Source organism: Helianthus annuus, chromosome 9 (genome assembly GCF_002127325.2).
Source record: "Helianthus annuus cultivar XRQ/B chromosome 9, HanXRQr2.0-SUNRISE, whole genome shotgun sequence".
NCBI lineage: Eukaryota > Viridiplantae > Streptophyta > Magnoliopsida > Asterales > Asteraceae > Helianthus > Helianthus annuus.
The window spans coordinates 187,165,334-187,178,443 of NC_035441.2; the positions used below are offsets into that span (position 1 = coordinate 187,165,334).

General features: G+C 32.5%; 2 long non-coding RNA genes across 14 annotated transcripts; both read right to left on the bottom strand.

Moving 5' to 3' along the window:
* Positions 1-2,597: 2,597 nt before the first annotated feature.
* LOC110880137 lies at positions 2,598-7,351 on the bottom strand. 13 transcript variants are annotated; one of them, XR_002559216.2, is made up of 16 exons: positions 7,210-7,351; positions 7,046-7,107; positions 6,927-6,981; positions 6,691-6,843; positions 6,528-6,593; positions 6,186-6,245; positions 5,951-6,010; positions 5,758-5,816; positions 5,574-5,647; positions 5,345-5,437; positions 5,191-5,256; positions 4,897-5,120; positions 4,403-4,510; positions 3,295-3,338; positions 2,983-3,072; positions 2,598-2,787 (listed from the first exon to the last, which is right to left on the bottom strand). It is a non-coding gene; the product is annotated as an uncharacterized LOC110880137 (long non-coding RNA). The 13 variants fall into 13 exon arrangements; XR_002559222.2 differs by lacking the exon at positions 6,691-6,843; XR_002559220.2 differs by lacking the exon at positions 6,691-6,843 and having other exon boundaries at positions 6,912-6,981.
* Positions 7,352-10,766: 3,415 nt separating this feature from the next.
* On the bottom strand, positions 10,767-13,037 carry LOC110875117. The gene is made up of 3 exons (XR_002556523.2): positions 12,021-13,037; positions 11,373-11,945; positions 10,767-10,982 (listed from the first exon to the last, which is right to left on the bottom strand). It is a non-coding gene; the product is annotated as an uncharacterized LOC110875117 (long non-coding RNA).
* Between the last annotated feature and the right edge of the window lie 73 nt (positions 13,038-13,110).

The window sequence follows — 13,110 nt, forward strand, 5'->3', positions numbered from 1 at the left end:
CTGATTTTTTTGCAATCATATGATTCTATGTTGTTTAGACCTGTATAGCTCTAGATTTTTCTTAGGGTTTCATTGTCATTCTCTCTGTATGTTCATCTTGTTGATCTCAGTGTTGAGATCTTGTTGTTTCAGAGATCTTGTGATCTCGGTGCTGGTATTATTGTATCGTGTTGTTGATCATTCAACAGATTGTGTCAATCAGTTGAATCTGATCATTGTGTGTTACAGATATCAAAGGCATGATGTGCTTTGTGCTTTGTGGTTTTTTGTTTTTTTATCATGATAGGTTTTGTTTGGTTTGGTTCTGGAATTAGGTGATTCTTTGTTGGTTTATAAGATAGTTTCTGGTTTTGTTTACTTGGGTTGCTTTTTTGGGCATATGTGGTTGTGATATTATCTAAGAATCATGTGGTTCTTGTTGTTTTGTTAGTTCTCGTATTTCTGCTCTACTGATTAATCTTGTGTTTTTCATTTGATCAAAATATGAGTGCTCTCCAGTGTGGTTTTTATGTGTTAATTGAGAGTTGTATTCATATGTTCATGTTTAGGACTGTGATTGTAGTGTCTTTAAACAAAGTCTTAAACGGTTGTGTTGGTTCAACATAACTTTGTATGTTGTCAAAGAGTTGTAATTTTTTTTGTCTAATTGATATAGGGTGAAATATTGATTAAGCCATGGTGACTTGTGTATAATTCTGCGTGTTTTTTGTAGCTTGATTATAGTAGGGAATTGTAATTCCATTCTCTTTTGTCCGTGTCTGTGTTTCTTGAGATTTCAATCTTGTTATCTACTTGCTCTCAGGTTTGTAATAAAGGCAAATTAAATTGATAGTTGGTTTCCTAGAGGAACATAAATCTTGTTGGCTGGTATCAGTTACCTAGTGTTTCTCATGGAAATTACTATATATCTTTGTTCTCTTCAATCTAGGGGATAAACATGCTTGCTTCAAGTTGTGTTAAAAAAAAGGAACATCAATTTTTTGAGGAAATGTTGTTTTTCGTTTGTTCAGCTCCAAGATTGAGGGGGGGTGTTGAGAATGCTAGATTATATCATTATATCAATCTTGGGTTGACAAAATTGTTGTAAGCTGTTAACATTTGAGGGGCTAGAGTGAAAACTATCTGGATGTGGAATGCATATGTAACTGTTAAATGGGTATGGTTATGGTTAACATATATAGTATATGAATGATGGGGGAATGTTGAGAATAACAGTTTAAAAATCATATACTATGTAGTTGTTATTGGGTTGTTAACATTACTAACTGTTGATATACGTCATGACTTTGTTATTATTGTTGGGATTGTTTTGTTACATATTGTTATAGTAATTACTAACTATTGGGCCATACAAGGTGTAAACATGTGCAGGTTAGTTACTCAGGGTGCAAAGTGTAAATATCCAGGGACTATTGCGTAACATTGTTTCTTGCTGGGTATAAAAGGAAGAGAGAGAGTATGAGCAGTGTGGCTCTTTACTTCTTCAAGATAGTTCTCCCCAAAAATTTACTGGTGGTTCCCTGTTGTTCACACCGTAAGTCTATCGGTGATCAGTATCAATATCATCTATGGAGTTCTGTTTGTCTCTCGGCCTGCATATCGATCTCGTGAAGATCAGTCCGTCTAGTTGTTAATCTCATCTGAGAGATTTGTTTGTCTTACTGTATCTTGCTGTGTAAATCAGGTCGTATACTTTCTTGTTTTTTTTCTGTCTTTGTATTTAGTAGATCAACTGATTAATCAGTTGATCTAAATGTTTGTACATCAGATCTTGCATAAGTAAGATCTAGGGTTTTGGGGGGTGTTTTTCGGTTTGGGTTAAACAATAAAGTTTTCCGTCACTGTTTTGTAGCTACGGCTGTGTTGATTGTTCTATTTTCGTTCTTGTTTCGGTTCATACCATAGTTTTTTACAATAATTCCGAATATTAGATTTACTACAATGAAAAGCTCCATGTATGGGCATAAAAACATGGACCTTTGACCCAAAAATTAATTGTAAGGGCCTTCCAATAAGTAACAACACACTCCCAAAATATGGTCCCATGGAGTCCAATTAACTACTGGGTCAAAAACTATTTATGATTAATATGATCATACAAAAAAGTATTAGATATTAAATGTCTTGCCTATAGAAGACTTAGACTTTTCACAAACTTAATCACGTGTTGTAAATGTGTAATAAAAGTTATAAACATTATTGATTGTTTATGATTTGTGTTTTTAAATAATTTTAGAAAAATAATTTTATTTTGATAATGATTAGCATATTGCACACAAGCGTCTATAAAAATAAGACAATCTTAGACCAGTACTACGTGTTCCACTTGAACCAGCCCGCTAAGCTAAATGACTCTAAAAGTCATGCTTAACAACTTTTTTAACCTATGTTCAATTACTTAAATAACGTGTATACTGATTAATTGGACCACTAAATAATGAGAAAAATTAAAAGGAAAAACTCATGATTATCAATTACATCACTTGTGACTACCTTGTCCTTTAAATGTACTCTAGTAAATATTATGAGCAAAACATCATCACTGAACAATATAGGAGCAAAGCGAAATAACAATTATAATACGTATAAATTTAAAATAATCAAAAATCTCTAAATATTCCCTTATAACCAAAATTTGATGTATTACATGTGATAATGAAATATAAAAAGTTATTGAAACAATCTGCTCATAAGATTATTATCCAAATTATTAAAGGACGAATAAAAAAATACCTAGATTATCACCCTTCAAAAACCATTTTGTTACATTTTCTCCGTATGATAGACCTACACCAAAATAACTTGTTTATGCCCATTAGTCAAACAGTAATACTCATATACACATGCTTCCCGTGAAGGAAGAGTTTGATATACTATTGGCTGTGCATCTACGACTCCTATGTTCTCATGAGCAGGTTGTATCAAAATTCAAGAAATGTGACATCAATAAGAAAGCGCAAATAATAGAATTTAAAAACTCACCACTACATTTTTCCTTGTGAGCGACCTTGCAAATAGTGTAGGCAACCTTTCGGAAATACATGAAGCTTGACACAGCCATATATAAAGAAACTATCAAGATTAAAAAAGATAATGAATATAACCTTTGAATAAGAATAATGAGATTAAGATGAAGCCTGAATTAACATCTTTTGTCTTATTGGGTCAAGTCTAAATCTCACATGTATTGTAGATTAATAGTATACTATATGTATTATTTATCATATTATATGGTATTAATCTAGTTACATATATGAGATATAAAGAACAAAAAAAGAGATTTAATTATATTACCTGATTGTAGTTCCTAGCTAGTTTGCTGATGCCAATTGATAACACTAAACAAAAACCAAAATGCAACACTATAGTATCGAAAAAATAAAGACATTTCATATTCGCGATGGTTCGAACGGGTTGAAAGACACCCAAACTTTATTTTGAAAGCATACAATCTCCTCAATTGTTTTCTTCATATTTAAAACCATTATTTTAATAGTACTTTTTATGTAATCATAATTAACACATTACCAAGAAAAACAAATGTAGACGGTTTAACCCAAACTGACCAGATGGTTTGTGTTGTTCAAAATGTCTTAGTTTTCGAAAAAAATAAAGCATAATTAATTTGAATAAATGTACCATAAAGAGTTAAAAACACGTGGAATATATTCACCAAAAATAATTAATGTTGGAGGCGTAAAAGAACAGGCTTCTTGTTATAAGCACTCTTAAGCTTTCTTTCAACTGAACCTAACTGAAGATCCTTTAAGTTTGTGAGCCAACCCAAGATCTTCAATCTTTCCCTTCAAGGGGAATTAGGAAACCTCTAACTCATTCCATCTCGTCATCAATAATTTTCAACTAAAAAGATAAAATTCTAAACAAATGAACACTGAACTTAAAATGTAGTTAGCGGCTTGCCCCAGATTTTAAAAAACTGATCAAGCCGGACCAAGAACACCAATTGTTATAGTTTATAAAAATATAAAGACTCTACTTTTATAACAGTATGGTACAGTATGGTAGTTAAGACTGAATAGATATATAAAGGGGTCAAAATTTTGTAATATGTCAAAACAGGTTGCATTGACCTAATCACATTTGTCTAAAAAGTAACTTTTAAAATACCAAGTGTGAAATATGAATACTCTGTTTACATTTTTCCATTACTATTCTGTTATTTCTAGTGTTCAACACTTTTGTCAATTTTTGATCCATTTCACATACTCTGCTCATTAACATGTTTATTAATATACCCATTTGACCTTTTAGATATAAAACATAACCTAGACCAATCTTGTACAAGTAAACCGGTCAAATTGGCTAAAGTCGAAGGCTAAATCATGATGGATCATGTAAAATGTCAAAAGTAAAAGCTTGATTTTGAGAATAAAGCACTTACTATTATGCACTCGTGCATAGAAGAGCCTTTCACCCTTCCAATATTCCAGGGGTTTTGTTTTAATTCTATTACTTCTTCATACACCAGTTGTTCAAGCATACCCACCTCCTGCAAATAAAATAAATAAACATTCCATAGTAACAGGAAAATTATAAAACTTATGTTAAATACAACAAACCAACTTTTACCAAAATATAAATTAACTGTTTAGTTCCTCAAAGTTTGTAACATACATTGCTCCCCCTTTTTAAATAAGAACAACAAACTTTAAAAACTTATTCAGTATACATGTTGTGTCTCAATATTCAATATACATCGGAACATTTAATTTCAAAAGATCAAATCTCACCCAAATATACATATACAACCTACACAGCAAGCAAGTGCATACAGAAACTGACATGACTTACTGTTAGCCAAACGTGTTTACAGTTTTAACTCGACTCGTCAAGACAGTTTCAGATTAATTAATATAAACTTTTAGTAAAACTTACAAAAGATGATGATGAAAATGTGCCCTAACTGATTCATCTGAAGCCGCGTCGTTTGGAGGAAACTTCAACGGCTGAAAAGCGTTTGTTATGATTCGGGTCTTCCCCGTGGCGACGAGTATCTGCCTCAATCATTGTTTGCTAACTGGAATCTTGTTTATTTATCTACGTCTAAAGAAGATATCAAACCTAGTGATTCTGAAGTTGGGTTCTGGAGAGGTAGTCAACTGACAGAGGAAAGTTTGAACACCAGCAAAATGTAACTACCAAAAAAAAGAAACTAAGTGAAGGTCTTACCTCGTCAAATGTGTATCATTGACCAGCATTCTCTGATCTTATTAATAACTGCATCATCATATGGACCTGGAAAGGGAATATACTAAAGATGGTCACTTTTACATGCCTGTGCAGTTTCAAATGACTTTCTAGATCAAACAATGTATTATTTTACCCCTGGACTTGCACCTTCTGTCAAGAAGATATCATTTGGATCAGCAGGAAAACCATCCCGAGCTTCAATACCAGCAGCAATGGTGTCGCGACCCTGATGCCAAAACCAAACCAAAACATAATGTGTCCGTGAACTTACTTAAATAGCCATGGCTTTTTCTGGCATGTTTCAACTGATACGCATGTGTGTCTACTTGTTCAAATTGCAGAGCTACAACGGAGTTAATTACCTGACTGTGGCTATATGCACCAGCAGCTCTTCAAGATTTTTGATACAAGATCATTGATGCAAGTTTTATGGAATCTGCACTGAAAGAAGTTAGTAAAGATATTTGTTGATCCACCATGACAATTTCATTCAAGAACAATAAATTGTTTCTATGGATATATATTTTGTAAAAAACAAATTAATACCATTTTTTCATTGCCAGTGCCTCGTCTCCACCCCCTCCTCACCCTCACTCTCTTTTTTTCTTCTCCTCAGTCCAGATTTTAAACAAACAAAGGTTTTCAAGAAAATATCAAGAATAAAGATCAAATTCCCAAATAAAGGTGTAATCTTTTTATGCAGAAACAATAAATAAAAGCAAGAATACCATAGAATCACCTTAAATCTTGAAAACAATCCCATCTTGAAACGACCATTGATTTCATCATTTTCTTCCACCTACATATCGAGAAAAATAATAGGTAAAACAAATAATAACAAATATGCAAATCAAGATCCTCACGTCAATCAATGAAACCCTAAAACCAAAGTAAAAGAAATAAATACAACCCTAAAAGGAGATTGAGACGCCGACTGAAAGAAATAACACTAACAAAGGAACCGTATAGCATACCTGTTTAGATTGAACCAAGAACAGAGTGAATCTTTATCGATTTCAACAATCAACGAAATCCTAAAAAAAGAAAAACAAATTGATGAACCGTAAACAACAATCACTCTCATGGGCTTAACCACCCAATGTTATTAGTACATGAAGCCACATCAGGCTACAATTCAACCCATTAAACAACATAAAGCTTCACAACTTGTTCAATCTTGGTTTGATAAACAACGCAACCCTAATTCATGCCTTTGAATGACAAACCGGCCACCTTAGTTGTTTGGCGTACAAAAATAACCAATTGTAGTCAAGTAGAAAGAGTGACAGAAAAATAGCAGGGTATCAAGGCCATACCTTTATAGCACTATGCATGGAATCCAATGACATGAATTCCACAAAACCAAAACAAAATCCCTGTTGCTGGAAATAAGAAAAACAAAAAAAATGACTTTTAAAAAATAATGAAGACCATAAAAATTTTAAAGTGATCGAACAAATGAAATTACAAAAATCAAACCTTATTACTTCTGACTTCTGACTTGCACCAGATTAGTTTCAATTTAAACAATAACTTGTAAAATCCCTAATCCCAAATTAACCGGATACTAACAATATAATATCAGAGATGGTCTTCACGACTTTGATTGTCAGAGATGGACTTGTAAGAACCCTAATCCCAAATTAACCAGATCTAAATAACATGAAAAAGATTCAACAGATGAAGAAGAGATATGTTACATTGATACAGCTAACCTGATGATGTCCGAGAGTAGATGATGATTAGGATTAGGGTTTGTGTGATTGAGAGCTACGTTTTAGAAAGAACAAAATTAACAACAATATTAATAGTTACGAACAAATTAATTTGATACCTGATGATGCTATCTCAGGATCGTTGACTCACGATGTATGATTTCTTCATAGAATGTGAAACCTAGGGTTTTACAAAGGATATAAATCTGAAATCAAGTGTTCTATAACAAATCATATGAAAAAAAAACAAAGAATCAATGGAGAGAATTTAGATAAACAGTACCTACAATAAACAGGTATGAAACATATTAAATCCAATCAGAATCGATTAAACTTCATAGACTTGAAGGTGAAGAACAAAGGGAAATCAGGAAGCGTGAAGGAAAAGAGTGAGGGATTTAGGGTTCTGTAAGCGCGTGAAATGAGGCGAATGAGTGATTTAGGTTTGTTAGATACTTTATATACCCCGGGTCAAAATACCGGGTATGGTTGTTGCCATTCGGATCCCGTGAAAAAATTATAGCTCTCACATTTTCCCGCCAAAAAACAAAATTTAGAGGCCTCCTAGCTTGACACATCAGCAAAAATTAACACATTTATTATATATAATAGATTTGTACCTTCTCATCAACGAACACAATAATCCGTCCATAAAAGTTCTTAACCTTCTCGTACACCGGCCCCACGGTGGAGACTATGGCATTTTTCGCATAAACAACCACCGTTTTCGGGACGACATATTTTTTCTTTGCGAGATCATACACATTTGATAGTACTACAAGCAATTTTACTGCGATTTCCTTTATAAACCTTAGGTGTTTTAGCTCGGACTTGCTTTGCTCGATCTCAACTTGTTTCACGAGACATGACATTCAAACTTTAAACTCATTAAACTTGTGATTTTAGTTAATACTTAATAATAGCAGAATTTGACGAAGAATTAAGTGAAATCTATTAAAGATGAAACTAAATTGACCTCGTTTAGATCCATAGTTCATGAAGGAGCTGAGGTTAAACTGTGAAATTATGGAAGATTACAGGCCAGAAAATGGTTTATACGTTTTTGAGATAATTGAAAATGAAATTGGTGAAAAGATATATGAAGAATGCATATGATGTATAGTTTAGCTCCAGTGCCATGTACTATAGCTTTTTGTCCTCGAGTATTTTGGTCCATTTAATTTACCTAAACGACTTCGTTTTGTAAAAAAGAAAAAAAAATAGCAAACTAGCAAAATTTTGTGTGGATCAGTTTGTTTGAACTGAAAGGGCGCTCATTAAACTTGATTTAGCTATCTCAGTGTATCTCATTAAGACGGTTTGTACTTTGTAGGGTTATCGGAATCCAACATTTTTAGAGGGTGTTCGGGGTTGAGTTTTGAAAATAGATTATTCGTTTTGAATAATCAGAGTCAGATAATTAACTTTAACAAAACGTGATGTTGAAAGATAGTGTTTGGATTTGATTATGTTGCTTGATATCACAATAATCAGATATTCAACTATTCGAGTGTTTGGCAAATATATATTTTTAGAAAATAAACAAGTGAAAATCCTTTTCTAAACGCAAATAATCAATTTTTGGAAAACTGCGTTTTGTTGCAGTAGGGGGAGCTGCTTTTGGAAAATTGTGTTTTGTAACTTTCTAAACGCAAATAATCAATTTTTTAATTTTTTTACCCAAACACTCAAAACTGATTATTTACGATTTAAAAACTCAATAATCTAAAAATCTCCTTCAAAACTCAACCCCAAACACCCCCTTAATAACACAAAATTTTAATCTTTTAATAAGTTCATATCTGGTAAAAGAATAGAAGGTTTGAGCCTTTGACAAACCTCCCGTCGGGAAGTTAGTTTCTGTTCACGAATAAACAGAAGCAAAAATACTTGTTCATTTGACTATTGAACGGACACTAACACGTGTCTTATTCGTTCATTCATTCATTCCATGTACGTTTAATCCTCATTCATTAAAGATCATTTATTTCCGTTTACATCTTCGTTCAAATAAGTTGAGTTGACGTGCATATTTTTGTGTACTTTTAAAATGTTAGTTCTGGTCTAATGATACAAACACTTTAATTTAAAGATATATGTTTGTAATTTTAACGAGTGAACATAAACTAACATTTATTTTCAAAATATATTTGTTTGTAATATAAACGAGTGAACATAAAATAACATTTATTTTCTTAATGAACAAACATAAAAAAAAGCATGTACGTGGTCCAAATATATTAAGTTGTTAAATTATTAATATTATTATTATTATTATTATTATTATTATTATTATTATTATTATTTCATCTTATACGTGAGTACGTGACACATATTCTTCCTCCCATAACAAGAAACCCTGGATCCATCACCGAATGTTGGCGTGAGGATGATTCTAATCTTACCGATGATTAGCTAGAATGAAAAGCATAAAAAGAATTATATCCAATGCATGGGCGGACCCAAGCCCAGCCCAAGGTGGACGGGCGAACCCCCGGGGAAAAAAAAATTAGTCGCTAAGTTCCGTCGAAAATCCCGTCCGCACCCCTTGCAATTTTTCGTCCGCACCCCTTGCAATTTTTCGACCACACCCTTGAAATTTTTCGTCCGCACCCCTTAGGTAAAAAGTGTTATCAATTTATATTTTAATTTTTTAGTAAACTCTTATTTCAAAAAAAAAAAAATACTACCTAAATTATATAACTTTTATTACCTAATTAACTAAACCCAAATAGTCATACATTTACCCACTTATAATTCCTACCTAGCTAGCCCACTAAGTCTTAGTCCATTAACCGAACCCAACAATATTTCAAACTATAATAAAATAATTAAAGCCCAAAACCTTTAGAAATTCTCTCCCGCTCTCTCTCTCTCTCTCTCTTACGTCCCTTCACTGCCAACGGACAACATCACCCAACGACAATAGTCCAGCAGCCGGCGACCACCGTAATTAGCCACCATACCACCGTCGTTTGACATCAAATCTAACCGGAATCCGAACACGTGTAAGTTTCTTTGTTATTTTGATGATTTTGGTTGATATTATAGGGAAAAAAAGGGTAATAAAGTTGTTAAATAGGTTTGATCTTTTGTGTGTTTTGACGTTGTTTATGGTTGTTTAGATGATTTTTAGGGTGATTATGTTGTTTATATATTTTAAGGGTGATTACAACTTACGTTATGGTTTCTAGGACTTGAATAGTTGAAAATTAAAATTAAAATTGAAACATTATGTTATGTTATATAGAGAAAGAATTGATTAAGAAATTAGTTTTAGATGATATTTTGGATAGATTTCAAAAAATGAAAACCCGTAGAGCGTCGACGTTTTAATTATGTTTGTAACAAGGTTTGACATGTTTTTGATGATTATATAAATTTAGTTTGATGTTCGTTTGTTTTACATGACCCGACCTGACCCGACCCGATACGAACCGATTTTTTTACTTATACACCTAGGGGCCTAAATTTTTAAAAATTGTTCCGCACCCCCATGAAAAAATTCCTGGGTCCGCCACTGATCCAATGTAGTTTTATATCATTTTCAAAAGAGTTAATTACACCGTTAATCCTTGTGGTTTATACAAAGTAACAAGATCAGGTACTAATAGTTTAAAGTCACACTTTAAGGTTCTAACATTTGATTTTGTAACAACCTGAGGTATTAACACTAACTTTTGTTAACTTTTCTGTTAAATTGGAGTGAAATTACTACAATGCCCTTTTACAACTATAGGGGCCATTTATGTAATTAACTTTATTGTAATCCCTTTTACAACTACAGGGGCCATATATAAATAAATATAGTTCTTTAGCTAAACATGTCTGCAGTGAATATCCATTCAAGGGGGAAATTTGGGCAATGTATCTTAAGAGTTTTAATAAAACCTAAAGATAATTAAACATAAATGTATCTTAATAAAACTTAAACATGATGGATGGTTGAAAAATATGCATACAACTGAGATATCATCTGTTGCAAATACCGGTCGTTTAAATTTCCACTGAGCCGCTGCATACTTTCACTGCCTTTTCATTTGAGACATCCCATACCTGCAGATTGTTATTCATATAAATTTGAAATCAAATAATAGTTACTATCAAAATTTGTATTAGAAAAAAAATAATAGTTTCGTATGTTTTCTTGAAATGTAATATGATTGCAAAGATAATAGGTTCTCATGTCCCTCTAACCAATTAGTTGCCTCCAATATCCGGCCAATTAATTATATTCAGTTATTAACTTTGTTTTAACTAATTAAACAAAAAAAAATCTTTTTTACATAACTAACCGTCACACATTTGATTTGTACCTATGCTATCCTTAAATGTTTTTATCTTCTATAATCATGTCAATGGTTGTAAACGTCTTGAAGTGTAGTCAATGAACGAATTTGATGTAATTCGGATAACGTATCAGTTACAATTTCAAACAAAACTTACCAAATTAACCCAAAAGCTGATCAAATGATAACCTCACAACACCCCTAAATTGAAAACATGAAAACAAAACATCAAATTGCACAAAACTAACCAAATCAACCAGAATTTCTACCTTTTCAACAACAATTCTATCTCCAACAGCAAATGTAGATTACATAGACAACGAATGAATAAAATTGGGCTCAACAACAAACAACTGATACGCAAGCAAAACGCTCACGTCATCCAAACTAAAATCCACCGAATCCTGTAACAACCCACCTTTCTTCTCTTCATTCCCACCTGCTGCGCCTCCGTCGGAAGTCTTAGTGTCGCCGCCGCCGTGATCCTCTGTAGCTCAGTCACGCCGCCACCGGGTGCGGTGGGCCAGCTATCTCGTTCTATCCAAACTATATCTCTCTCTAGATATAAAACCACCGCATCAGGTGGATTTCTCTCTCGCCTGGAAATCTATCTCTACTGTCTCTTTCTTTGTCTTTAACCAAAACCCAAATCCATAGTCACCGAAGTTAATTGTAGAGTAGTTACATAATTGGCCCTTGATTAAAATAAAGTTAATTACATAAATAATCCCTGTAGTTATAAAAGGGTATTTTAGTAATTTCACTCCAATTTAATAGAAAAGTTAACAAAAGTTAGTTTTAATACCTCAGGTTGTTACAAAATGAGATGGTAGAACCTTAAAGTGTGACTTTAAACTATTAGTACCCGATCTTGTTACTTTTCATAAACCACAAGGACTAACGGTGTAATTAACTCTTTTCAAAAAAAAAAAGAGGAAGGAAGCTAGAATTCTCTTGTATTATATCATAGTGCTTTGTATCATCTATACGTGTGTAATTCTTCCTTTGTCGCCCGAGAGGGCAGTTTTCTATTAGTTAAATCATGGTTAATTAAGTGAAATATGTATTGTCTAAAATTATAATAATAATAATATTTATATAAGTATACTTTATAAGTGTTTATGTAAAAATTATATAAATATAACAACTAGCTAAATTATATAATTTGAGTTCGATATATATAATTTATATAGTTATTTAAATTAATGAAAAATCATGTTTAAGTAGTGTATGAAGTTGTAGACTAGTTATAAATAGTTTATACGCTTAGATAAAAGTTGTAGACTAGTTATAGATAGTTTAAGCTTAGATAATTATTAATGATTTATCTAAATAATAAACTATAATGTATAAATACAAGAATAATGCAAATGTTTTTGCATATGTGATAAATAATAATTTTAAATAAGTAATCATTTAAATGTGTCTACGTTATTTAAGAAAATTATAAAATGAAAATGATGAATAAAATATATAACTAACTAAGGGTTTTTGTAACGAAATGAATTGAATGCAGCCAAAAAATCTGTGCATCAAAAAAATCAGTTGAACTTCTCCATACGTGGCAGCAGCTTACTGGGCAATTTGGGACATGCAGGAAATGGGGGTGAGGATTAAAGTGAAAAAAGATAATTAGATTAGGGACTAAAGCGTAAACGGACATGGAACAAACTGTTACAGGGTAACTTCTGAATCACGTGTAGCGACTTAGACTTGATCTAAGTTAAGCTTTTGTGCCCAACGATGTTAAGGTTTTGTGGGAACCAAGTGATAATTGCAAGTGTTGCTTTCAAAGAGTGGGTTCCAAGTACAAGTATACAACTTGCTATGATGTTGGGTGATCTCCAAATGAGACCCATTTCACCTATTTATACTAGCTAACTACGAGTTCTAGA